The sequence below is a fragment of the Triturus cristatus genome, chromosome 1_2 (assembly GCF_964204655.1).
Source record: "Triturus cristatus chromosome 1_2, aTriCri1.1, whole genome shotgun sequence".
Taxonomy (NCBI): domain Eukaryota; kingdom Metazoa; phylum Chordata; class Amphibia; order Caudata; family Salamandridae; genus Triturus; species Triturus cristatus.
The window spans coordinates 843,197,881-843,211,374 of NC_140580.1; the positions used below are offsets into that span (position 1 = coordinate 843,197,881).

Below are 13,494 nucleotides of genomic sequence, written 5' to 3' on the forward strand. Positions count from 1 at the left end.
TTAGTTTGCTCAAAAATAAAAATAAAAGATATAGATACTTTTTTTTGAAGATGTAAAACATTACATATTTTTTTTAATTAATTTTAAAAAAGGTTAATAGAGTTCCAAAATAATACTAAAAAAAATAGAAAAAAATGGGTTTTATAAATATTAAAATACGAAATTCACATTTAAAAAACTTTCAAAATTCACTGAAAAATCCATATATTTTACAGACGTTATAGTTAGGAATTAGCATTTAAAAAACCTTTGAAATTCACTGAAAAAACCATAGGTTTTACAGACGTTTTAGTTAGGAATTAGCATTTAAAAAACCTTCGAAATTCACATGAGTGATATAATATGTGACGCCATCACGAGTGCATTGCGGGCACGCGAGTTATAGTTAGCTCAACTAACTATAACGGGCAAATTTCTCTGGTTTTATATGAGTCAAATGTCCAACTAACTATAACGTCCCTCAAACCTATGGTTTTTTCAGTGACTATATATGAATATCATATATATGTGTATATATATATCATACATATATGCACACACGTACATAAAGACTAAGGGGCAGATTTACAAGAAGTGACGCATAGGTGCGTTAAAGCAGCGATGCGTCCGTTTTTTTGCGCCTGCGGGAGAAACTCTTGCGCCACCATGGAAGCGCCGTATTTACAATATGGCGCACCATGACGCAGGTTTTTTGGCGCATTGCTGGTGTTGGCATGAAAACCGATGCAAATATATATATATATATATATATTCACTGAAAAAACCATAGGTTTCACACATGTTATAGTTAGCTGGACATTTTATTGATAAAAAACCAATGAAATTCCCCCGTTATAGTTAGTGCAGGCAACTATAACTCACGCGACCGCAATCCTCTGCTGATGCTAATACTGTATTTAGACACTTATTTGCCCATGTCTTCTTCCATTAAATTTTAGCTATACATATATTACAAATATTTTTTTTTCATAAAGACACATATGTCATCAGCAGAAGATTGCGGTCGCGTGAGTTATAGTTGCCTGCACTAACTATAACGGGGGAATTTCATTGGTTTTTTATCAATAAAATGTCCAGCTAACTATAACATGTGTGAAACCTATGGTTTTTTCAGTGAATTTGCAAGGTTTTTTAAATGCTAATTCCTAACTATAACGTGTGTGAAACCTATGGTTTTTTCAGTGAATTTGTACGTTTTTTTAAATGCTAAGTTACTTTACGCCATTCGTGGCGTGCGCGCCCAGTTAACGCAGTTCGTTCCGTGCGCGCACGGTGCGCTTCGCGCACCGTGCGCGCACAGTGAGCACGCGGTGCGCTTCGCGCACCGCGCGCCCACTTTACACAGTTAGTGCCGTGCACGCACGGTGGTTGTGCCCACGTTATGCGGGATGGGCCATGTACGCACGATGCGCTTCGCGCACCGTGCGCACATGGGGGACATATTATGCGCATCTTTGTGAAATTTATTCTTTGTTTATTTCTTTCTTGTAATAAGCCATGCACAAATGGTGCCCTTCGGGCACCATTTGCACACGGGGTGGGGAGGGTGTGGATAATTTTTTTTTTTTTAAATTTTTATCGTACGCGTACGGTAAGCGTAATCGGCGATTTTCCGAAGAAAAAAAAATTTTTTTTTTTGGGCTTGGGGGTTGTTTGGGGACCCCTATATTAATGCTGGGTGGTTAGGATCTCAAGAAACTGCCTCTTTAGACATTTTTTGGCATCGTTTTTGCTGCCCAACTCAGAGAGCGAGAGAGAAAATGGCGGCCGCCGCTTCCTGGTTTCGACCGATTCGAATGTTTACTAAGATCTAACAGCCAATCAAAATCGCGCTCGCGCACGCCACCGTACGCGTACGGTAAGCGCACCGTAAGCTGGCTCAGATATATATATTGATTTAAAGGCTATTTTCTCTGAATCTACTGAACAGATTTACACCAAACCTACAAAAGGCACTTCCTTGACCTGAGGACTACCTCTCTGCCAAATTTCAAGTAATTCTGTTCAGCCGTTCGGGCTGTAGCTGTGTCTAAAGGTCCTATGGAAAAATGCATGGGAAAAACGCGTTTTGGGACCCCCCTTTTATCTCAGCCCCCGCTTGACGAATCCCCCCGAGACTTTCAGGGTAGGAGCGGAGCGTAGCGCCCCACCTATTTTGAAAAATTCGCGAGGATTCGTCGACCGGCGCCAAAGTTATTCAAAATAGAATGTTGCGGATTTCCTATGGAAACGTGGTCCTAACTATAACTACCTACTGGCGACCGCCAGTAGGTAATATATATATATATATATATATATATATATATATATATACAATGAAGGGGGTTCCAAGCAGCCCCCTCTTTTGTTTTAATAAAGCCCCAGGGAGGTGGTGGTTCCCCGGGGTCATAAGAGCCTTGCGGTCCTCTTCTGCTTATTTTTTTAATCGGACAGCCCCAGAGAAGTGTGGGTTCCCAGGGCCAAGATTGGGCATTAGGAGGGGGGTCTTGTGCGACCCCTCCCCTTATTTAAAATATAAATAAGCACCCGGGACCTTGCCTACTCAGGGGCCCATGTTTAAACACGAGCAGGAGACAGCTCTTGTTTTTTAAAAAGGTTTTGCAGCAAATTCACAAATCCATCGCAATTTTTGGTGTGAAAATTATAAACAAAAAGGCTTTTTGGGCCAGGCAGGGTTCCTGGTGGACCCTAGGACCAGGCTTAGGGGCTCAGGGTATTCCTACCCTGCCCCCTTCTCTTTTTCGTAACTGTTTTTTTTTAGAGATTCTCAAGAGGGCTGCCAACACTTCCTGGTTAAAGTGTTGGCAGCAAATCAGATCTCTGCACAAGATCAGGAAGAATTGCGGAGGTTTTGCGCCTCAAGATATATAAAAAAAAAATCTTTAATATCTCCAAAACTACTGAACGAATTCACAGTAAATAACAAAAAGGGCTCTTTCTGGACCAAGAGCTAGCCTTCTGCCATATTTGGTTTAATTTCATGTCGCGGTTCTTGCTGTAGTCGTGTCTAAAATCTCGATGGCAATTAGCATGGGAAACAGTTTATTGAACCCCCACCCCCCTTTTCTCAGCCCCCGCTTGACGGATCACTGCGAAACTTTCCATGCACAACTAGAGTCAAGAGGACACTTTTTAGGGGGAAAAGTGCGTGAAGATTCGCCAAACGCACCAAAGTTATAAGCAAGTCAAAAAATGCTTTTCCTATGGAAACTAGGTCATAACTATAACTACCTACTGGTGACTGCCAGTAGGATGGATAGATATATATATATATCAGTTCTTATTCTGCAACGTAAAAGCCCTGAAATTTGCCAGCACTGGTGTGCAGCACCCGTGATTCCCTTGTTCATTATGCCACTAGAACCAAGCTAATGAAGATCCGCAATCAGGGTGAAAACAGTCGTGGGTTTCTTGTGTTCTGGTTCAGGGAGGACCAGGCCTAGCAGTTTGGGCTGGACTGTTTCTACTGGAGCCAGGTCAAGACTGATTTGTATATGGCTGGGTCCAAACTGAGGTGGCATGGTGAGCAAAAGAACAATCAGGTGGAATGCAACCCAAGTGATTTCCAGTGGTTAGACCTAGTGCAAGTATTCCTCCCATCACCTTTGTTGTGTTGAATATAATGCCCTTATAAGCTTTATTTAGCAAAATGGGTTCGGCCCATTTAGTACACCTTGATTTTTTTTTTTGCTCACCCTGTTTCGGACTTTTTACAGTGGGTGAGTCTCACTATTTGTATCTCACCCATGGTAATCACATGGTAAATTTACTGCATGTGTTTACTGTCAATGTCTGGCTTTTAAGATAAGGCTGCTGCGACGCTTTGAGGTTAAGAGGCACTGGGCTGGTTAGGTGTGAGTGTTATGCATGTGAGAATACTGTTGTGCGCAGCCCTCTAATGGTGCACAGGTTGCTTGGTGCAGAGGGGACTCTGCAGGGTTAGCTATTGGCCTGAGGTAGGCCTTATAATATTATTTGGCATTCATAGGGAAAGTCAGTCTGGTTTACTGTTTTATCTGCAGTGACACTTTATAATATACATGGGGAAATCTGCCTTAGAGTGCAGTTTCACTTTCCTTCAGCCTAAAAAGTCCATCAAGATATCAAAATGGGGTGAAACATGTGCACCATAATAGTTTATGCAAATCACAATCAGACATATGTACCTCTTATGGGTTGTCCAGAATTCTCAAATTTCTCTGGCGTAGCCCAGGATCAGAGCCCATTTTTCACCCTGCTGAGCCAAGTAGTTTACATTGCTCCCCAGCAGAGATAACACAGGACTCCCCACACAAGCGTCCTAATTAACAGTGCTTCCCTTAGTTCCTAAGGAAGAAGGAGTGGGAAAGAAAATCTGCATCTGTTAATTAGCTTTTACACTGTACCAGGCCTGGGGATAGCCCAGACCCATTGAACACTGGAGGCATCACAGGAGGGAGCTCTTCTTTGAGGTTTTGGTGGGGAAGACCATGGTAGTGATGTCAGCAAGGAGCAGAGCTGAGGCTTACAGAGGCGATGTGAACAGTGACTTCTGTACAGCAGCACCTTCCTCTGTCCCAGCATGCTGTGTAGGAGGATTGGGAAGGGCTAGACAATGGCAACAACCATGGACAACTGAAAGGACAAACCCCATGATGCCCTATGGGAATAAATACTGTGCCCCATTTGACTCCAGGACCTGTAGGTCTCTTCTAGGGTCAGTGAGACTGGCTCCCTTACACCCCCTGAGGACCAGTTAGGGGAAAAGATCTGGACTTCTGAGTCTAAGCACAAAGCGAGGAGCACCAGAGAACAAAGACCAGGAGACAAACTGGTGCAGTGAGCTAGAAGAGCCAGCTCCCTGTGAAGGAACCACCTATGTACCTAGTGGCTAGCGCTGACCACGAAGAGAATAATTAGCCCAGGATCATCCAAATTAGATCAACGGGCCCGAGTTATGGGCTTTTTCAGGTTTGTGACCTTTGGCCCCCACCGAGGATCAAAGTGAGTGGAAGGGGCTCTGTTACACCAGTGAAAGATTACCCCAGGGTTGACTGGGGTCAACACAAGACAGTGTACCCAACTTTACTGGGGGAAGGAGGCATGAGTGGGGCTACCTCCCCACACCTTTGGTCACCTTCCCCAAAGCTCCTATCTTCCTGGAGGCCAATTCATTGGAGAGTGAGGAACCACCACCGCGCCACCCCATCAAAGAGGCCCGGGTTACCATTTCTGGGCCCCCTATGACAGTGGCCTCGCTCCCTCTCCCTGTGCCGGTGTCTAGGTGGAGCGGGGTTACCACTGCACGTGAAGAACAGTGTCCACGTTGAGCGGGTACGGGAGATGCATTCTTCCTGCTTCTACGCTGGAAATATGGAGTGCTAGATAGGTGTAGAGCCAGCTGGGGCAGTCAGAGGTCGGATCCCTAAGCTGCACAGAGCAATTGGAGAAGGCTGGGTGCCCAGTGAGACCCGGTACCCCAGAAAAAAACCCTAATACGGTTCTCCCAAGCAGCGGGAGTGCCACTCATTCAATGTTCACTGCTGTTCACGGAAGGCATGCCTCATAATGCCCTGATGGTCTACATATTTTCTTCTTCCTGTGGAGCCTGCAGTAGGGCAGTGGCACCAGGGCTGGACTGGGAACAGCAAACAGCCCTGGCAGATTGCTGCTCGACTGGCCCTTGGGGGAGGGGAGTTGCTAGTAAGGAGCACCGTTCCCTCTTTTGTTACAGAGGGCGATATTGCTGTTTGGAAAGTGTTGTAGGGGGCTGAAACAGTCGTTGCACCCCCCCCCCCCCCCCCCCAAGCAAATTAACAGTTGACCCTATGATTGTGAGATCTAAAAGATTATGACCCTCCTAGGATTTTCATCAGTTTTCAAGCATTCCCAGAGCTAGAGATTTCGCTCTTCAGCTGTGAGTGGAGTGTTTCTTAGGGGCTTGTCTGTGGCTGTATTTTATGTAGCCTGAATGTGTATATAAACATACAGATACATCAAGTGCAGTTGTTCGCTAGGGCCTCGGTCTGTGGCTGCATTTTATGTGGCCTAAATGTTTATAAAAGAGACACAGACACATGTTATTTCAATGAGCAATGTTGAAATGCTTTATTGACCATAATGATTGCATTTACTCATGGTTATGATCGAATACTGTAAATATACAAGAAATTATAGTGGTTTTAACATGTGGTACATTTGTCTTTTTATATGGTGAACTACTGTTTTATTTAAAATGATACCCCTCATATTGTGATATGCTATCTGGACAAGGAGGAGGGGGGATCACAACACTTTAGTGGTCAAATGTGATTCCATTTTGTCATGTAAGGTATTTTCAATCTGCCTGATGTATATATTTCTAAATTTGTAGTATTTAGTAATGTTAGTGTAATAAATGTACTTCTTCTTTTACTAAAGGAAAAGCCCTGACTGGACAATCATTTATTCAGTGTTATTATTGTGTACCAGCAAACGGGGATGACTAGTCCACACCATCTCTGTTGAATATGTGTTGGACTCCTCTGCTTCGCTGAGAGAGTTACACACCACAATGGGGTGCTTTGTTCCGAGTAAGGGGAAATTGTGGACCTATTACTTGTGCATGGCTCACATCCTACACAACTAAAATCCCAATATACACTATGGGTATACCCAGGTGGGGATCCTAGCTCACTGTCCCAGTAGAAACAAGCTCCACCTGACTGAAAATCCCCAATCAGGGTGAAACTGGTCTTGGTTTGCTCGTGTTCCTGTTAAGGGAGGATCTGGCTAGGCAGTTTGGACTGGACTGTCCTATTGGAGCAGGGTCAAGACTGATTTGCATATGGCTAGTTCCTAATTAAGTTGGCATGGTTTGTAAAATAATGGACTGGGATGCAGCCGCAAACCTCAAGTTGGCCTGTTGCCTCTGAGACCCAAACACGGCAGGAGTAGGTTGGGATAGGACAAGTCACACAGCAGGCAAAAGCCAGTCATGTCAGGACTTAGCCATATTGACATTTCACAGAACAAGGTCTGTCAGAAATGTTCTGTTTTTTCTTCGGGGTATCCATCTCCACAGGAAATGACATAACTGCATTTCTCACTATTCATCTCAACAGGAAGTGACACTACTGTATTTCCCAGCCCAGTACCCATCTCTACTGGAAGTGACATCACAGGTTTCCCACAAAATGTTTTTTAAAAGAATTCAGACAAGCAGGTTTTATTCCACGTGTCCATCTTTGCAGAAAGTGATATCACTTCAGTTTTAAGAAGAAATTCCGGAGACTTCCATGAAAAGGGCGACTCGAACAAAAATACCATTGAACGAATTACTTGAAGTGACCATGATGTGATAAATAGCCAGTGTTAATCAAGTAAAGATCATCAGCAGTTAGAACCATAAGGAACAGTCCAGCCCAAACTGCTGGACCAGGTCACCTCTAAACTGGAAAGAGGCAACCTCAGACCTGCTATGGGCTGCTGGGACTCGTCAGTGATGTGCAACATGATGATCTAGACATACCTGTTGCACTTAGGGCGTCAAACTGAGCAGATCAAAAAGGTTATGGATGAATTGTGGAAGGCCCAGACCCCACCAGATATAGGAGACTGGAGTAGGGATATGGATTGGTGCATGGTCACAGAAAAAACATATATGAAGCTAGGGGGTGCTCCACCAAGTGGACTCAGGTATGGGACAAGTGGAACATCCATAGGGGAGGTATATGTGAGGCCCCGAGGACGAGGGAAGAATCTGTTTCATACGAGATTTTTAACATGCTCTAATTGCAATTTTTGTGCTGTTGTTTTGTTATTATTCTGTCATGTGACACCCCTGTACCATAACCCGTTGCCACTGTATGTGTAATGTGCCTTTCTCAAATGTCATGCCTTGATTTCAATAAAAAGAATTGTTAAAAAAAAAAAGGTGATGAATGAAATGCCTGAATTAGTATCAGTCACTGGTAATTTCTCTGGTCAGCATGACATTGTTTTTTCCTACTGTGTCTCTCTAGAAAAAAACCACCCTGATGCAAATCAAACTTAGGGCTTGATTTAAAGTTTTTCAATTGTATTACTCTATCACATGGTGGGGGATATACCGTCCGCCATTTTACAGCTGTCATAGCATATAATGCACTTGGTGGACAGGATGCTCATCACATGTGTCAGAGTAACCCATCCACCGAACTTTAATTCAGGCCCTTAGTCCTGATCCAGTAAGAACATGCCTTGCCGAACTGCCAAGCCAGGCCTCCTCTGAATGGGAAAAGAAGCAACATGCCAGCATCTCCTATACAAGAAGTAATATTGCTTCCTGTCATCTACCTACTTCAATGAATTTCCCAGGATGTCCTACAGTCTGGGCATCTCCGTAAAATGGCAAACACAGCTGAGAACTTTTCTTGATTGTCCTGATAGAGCTAGGTAGAGCTTAGGGCAAGAACCTCTTCTCCAAAACAACCAGCAAGGTAAAATATAGTCATATGCCTCACCAAGCCCCCCATTCTACCCATCCACACTGTAATCATGAGCCTGACTAATCACCCACACAACCCATCCCACAGTAACATCAAGACTTTGACCATGCACTCACATAGCATCTCATAACACATCGACCAAAACTCAGACCCATCTAATTAACCACCAGACTGCACAGAAGCTCCATCTGATTCTCAGTGCATGCTCAGTAGTAGTCTATGCACCACACATTGGACACTCCATTATATATTATGTCCTTTATGCACTGTTCATCCCAGAAGCATGGTGCTCCCCACATCTTTGAATATCCTAGGTGTCCTTGCCACCGGCAATAGAACTGAGCATGTGGACCGTGCTCATAAAAAGAGAATAGGCCTCACCATTATCCATTATCCTCCTTGTCCTACATCATAGGCAAACAAGCAACACTCAACTCCCTGGAGTGTATCATATGCCACTTGCCACTCTCTGCAATAAAGTCCACCGCTTCCAAATTCATCTACAGATAAGCTGGATAGAACAAAAACTTCATTGATAAATTCTCAAAATTCATCAGCTCATAAATCCAACATGTCCACACATCCATCATCAGCAACTTCAACTCCCAGACAAGTCAAGCATGAAATAAACAAGAGACACCCCTATGAACCACATCAACACACTTAAAGTAGCACAGTATGTGATCCAGTCAACTTACTCCAAAGGCCACGGTCTGGACCATATCTTTTCACCATTACTGATAATCCAATGCAACACTTCCATACTCCTAGACTGGACTGACCACCTTGCATCCCCATCATAATTCTCATTGTTCAATCAACACGTTGAAGCCAGGCTTCAAAAGGGACGTGATCAGCGCTTCTCTCATTGAGGGGGGAAGCACTCCCCTTTCTAAGGATTCTTCGTAGATTTCCTTAAGAACTGGAGCCATAATATCTATATAATGCTTATAGAATTCGGCGGGAATGCCATCTAAGTCAGGCGCCTTCCCATTTTTCAGCTGCATTATCGCCTCTCTGATTTCGTCCAGCTCAAAAGGAAGGCATAGGAATTCCCTCTGCGTATTGCTTAGCCACCCAAGTGCCACATCTCCCAAGAAATCGTCCATGTCCACCAATCCGTCGTGCTGCGTGGTATATAGTGTGTTATAGTGCGAGGTAAATGTTTCAAGCATTTCAATTGTGTCTCGTTGCACTATCTCCCCAGGTCCTTTAATTTCTAGGATGTGAGTGGAGAAGCGTTTCCCGTTTCCCCGGTTCCCAACCGCACCTCTAGCATCCTTAGGTCTTTTTCCAGTTTCCTGAGCGTGTTTTGAATATCCCTGAGCACCCCAAAACTTTTTGATATACCGAACCCTCTGATTGTGACCTTGAAGGCCTCCCAGATCATCTCCACGCTGTCCACTGACCCTTTGTTTCTCCGAAAAAAATCTTGAATCTCTTCCCCTAGTTCACTATGATAAACCTTGTCCAGTAGAGCAGTAGGTTGCAATCGCCAACTAGGTCTGGGTTTGTCGTAACCTGGAGGTGTGAGTATGAGTTTCACTGGGCAATGATCTGAGAAGGTTCTGGCAGGATGGACAACATTCCAGATAGTCTGTCCCAGGCCCCTGGAGAGTAGGCAATAGTCTAAACAAGCCCATGTCCAAGCATACGTTGTGAAGTGTGTGCCTTCCTTGACCTGTGGGTGGGTATAACGCCAGCTATCTACCAATCCCCCCCTCATCCAGTATTCCCTGCAATGTCGCTTGAGAGTTGGTGTAATGGTGCGCTGCGGCGTTGGACCTATCCAGGACTGGATTAAGGGCTACATTAAAGTCCCCACCCCAGATTATAAGTGTGGACCCTACGCTCGCAATTTTGCCCCAAATGTTTTTAAAGAATTCAGGTGTGTCTACATTAGGGCCATAGCAATTGGCTATCGTAACTGAGTCCCTACCCAAGCAGCCCCATATTATTACATATCGTCCCTGGGGGTCTGTTATCACACCTGCCACTGCAAAGGGCGTTCGCTTTTTTATTAAAATAGCTGTGCCGCGGGCATAGGAGGAGTATGAGGAAACGGTTTCACATCTTTAATACTGTTTGCACCATACTCCAGACAAACAGGTATTTTGTTAGTATTGCTCTTCCGCTCGTGTCCGTTTCTCTAATGAATTATATAATTAACTAATATTTCGATGGACGATTGCCATAGGCAAATTGTACTTGTTTTTAATAAAACTTTTTTTAGAACCTTACGTAATTGAATTCTTATCTTATTATATGTGCGGGATTAATTATAAATTCACCATAAAAATGTCACCAAAAATATTTTTTCATAATCATTTCTTCGTATGTAGTTTCTTGTTTCTGAATTGCGTTTTATTTTAGCTGAAAAATCTTTTTTCCGTTTCCCTCAATCTGTTTGTTTTTGTTTATAGTTATCAGTGCTGCACAATATTCGAATGTTTCTCGGAAAGAAGAGATAACAAGAAATGAAATTCTTCTCTATTTAAACAAACATTTGGCCAACTTTGGATCACTCCTGAAAGAGATAGAATATATTTTTCTTGAGATACAGGTATGATTATGCCATAAACATTGTTTCTTCTCACGCTGGTTTGAGACCCAATGAATCTTGTTGAGATGACCCCTTTTCTCACTTATTTTGATGTATTTCATCATACTATAGGTAGATTTAGGTCTCTTTTTTGCAACAATGTTAAACTTTCAATAACTCTCTTTTCTAGAGGTATTTCATCTGTTAAGTGTTTTCTTTCTTTTCCTTATTTTCCTGCTTTTAACTCTATTGCACTAGACATTGAATATACTATCTAGAGGAGTCACTCTGCCTACTATATGGTAAGTTGAGGACTTAATTCCCTTGCATGTTGGGAGACAATGGATTATGAAGAACCATATGTAATTTGAAATATAGTTGACTGAAAAAATCTAATTGTGACCAAATAATGTGTGTCTCTCACTTTTGTCTCTTCTCTGAACAATAAATTGTGCAGCAAGAATGTCTTTTGATTTGATTGTCTTCTTTGTATTAGCACTTTAGATATTATTGTTTGTGCTTTTCAAAATGGTGTTATTGTTTTTGGAGTTTCTCCGTTTACGTATACTTGCCTGTCATCATCTTTGGTAGCATGTCTTTTTACTATTTGTAGTTTCAATGTTGTATACTGTTTTGTTAATTTTTATGATACACAATACACATTACTTTAAAATCTTTTTTATTACTATATGTATTGCAGCCCTGGAGAAGCCCGCAACGGGTGAAACGTGTTTGCTGTATTGACTGTCCAGCATCTTATTTTAAATCAAGGACTGGATATCTAAAGATTTCCTCCCGACTCTTATGTAACAATCAAGCATTTGTGCTTTTATTCTGTTAATTACAGTTTGCTTATTTTGCCTCTCAGAGCCTTGTGTTTTTTGTCCTTTAAAGATGCTTGCTTGCTGGTGCTTACTTTCCCTCCATGTTAAAGAACAGTAGATGTTTCAGCACCAAGGCTAATGTGCTGCATAGCTAAATACATATAAGGTCCCAAAGGCAAGACTGATTGCATTGCAAATGCTTGTTAATGTGCAGATGCCAGCAAGTCTGGGATGTGTCTGGCAACAGTGCAATGTCTGGGACCCTGCTGCAGACACTTCCATGCTTCACTGTTGCACCCCTACTCGCCTCCATGCGAGACGGCGCTTTTCGGATGGACTGCAGCACTGTAATGAATCCGGATTCCTTGGCAGAGTTGCAGTAGTCTAAAGAGGGTTGTGCTCACACACATACGCACATAAGTGCCCTTGAAAGTTCTTCCTCAACAGACCATGTTACAAGTCATGCAATCAGCGCCACCTTCATTTACTTTATTCCACATTCCCATAACTGCTGATTGCACTTCCTGGCGTCTCATCATCTTTTCATGGGTGTGGGGGAGGGACTAATCAGGGACAACAATACATTCTTGATGCTAATTACCGAAAGGTTGTTTCCCATAAGTCTAAATAACAATTTGTTAGCATCTGGGGATACATGTAATTGATTTCATGCTTGACTAGCACGGTACACGCACACTGACGTTACTTTAAATAGCAAACACGTGCGGCTGTACTGTCTGATGGCGCGTGAACAATCCAATGTGTTTATGTCACCCAACACGAGCAGTTCAGATTTTATTAATCCCTGAAGGATGGCAAACCTGTTACATTTACACAGATTTTTTCGGAAGGCATTCATTCGATTCGCTGAGGCGTTTTAAGTGCATTGCGCAGTTTCTTAACCACTTGTGTTTTAACCAGGGCTTTAAGTGGGCCGGGTCTCACCTGTGCTGAGCACCGGCATTTTTTTAAACGGGGCCTCGAAACGGGTCTCTATCTGGCTGTTTTGTGCCCTGGCACAGACGGTCAGTTTTTTTCCAGACTACAGTGACAGAAAGCACATGCACATCGATGTGGGTGTACTCACACTATTCACTTCTCACAAGTAGTGGAAAAGTTACGGCATGACGTCATGCCAGGTGAGAGTTGTAGGGGAGGGAAATCCTTTAAAGAGACACATCTGCTCTCCGGATTTACCTTCTCTTTTTGAAACTCAGGAGCAGCAACATTGTCGTGGTGTCTCCAGGGCTTTAAGTGGAAGCGTTTTCAGTATGATTTACAAGCCATGGTTGCTTCTTATTTATCTTATGCAACTAACACCCATTGACAAAGCTAATAGACCTGACTTGTTGTAGGTATGATGTTACTTGTTGTATCGTATATCTGGATGCAATGACAAACAGAAAATACAGGTCGGGCGGCATACTATGCAGAGCACAGATTTTTAGCTTATGTGTTTTTAAGCCACTCACTTAATTACATTGGCTACGCCCATTTGAGAGACGCCTTCCCCCCATCTCCCCCCCCCCCCCCCAGTTTATTCATCCCAATTAAATCCCTGGTTTTGACACTCTTTATGGAAGGAATGGCTGATGCCCATGTAAGGAGAAGTAAAGCAAAAGGCTTACGGCTCCATCTAGCGGGGGTGCTAAATTACAGCAAAAGGCCACAGAATAAGTCT

General features: G+C 43.2%; 1 long non-coding RNA gene across 1 annotated transcript in view; it reads left to right on the forward strand.

Moving 5' to 3' along the window:
* LOC146868127 (uncharacterized) overlaps positions 1-11,858 on the forward strand; it is a 124,853-nt gene extending 112,995 nt beyond the window's left edge. The window contains exons 4-5 of the long non-coding RNA XR_014962418.1: positions 10,871-11,010; positions 11,690-11,858. This is a non-coding gene — a long non-coding RNA (uncharacterized LOC146868127). The remainder of the gene's footprint in view (positions 1-10,870; positions 11,011-11,689) is intronic.
* Positions 11,859-13,494: the final 1,636 nt, after the last annotated feature.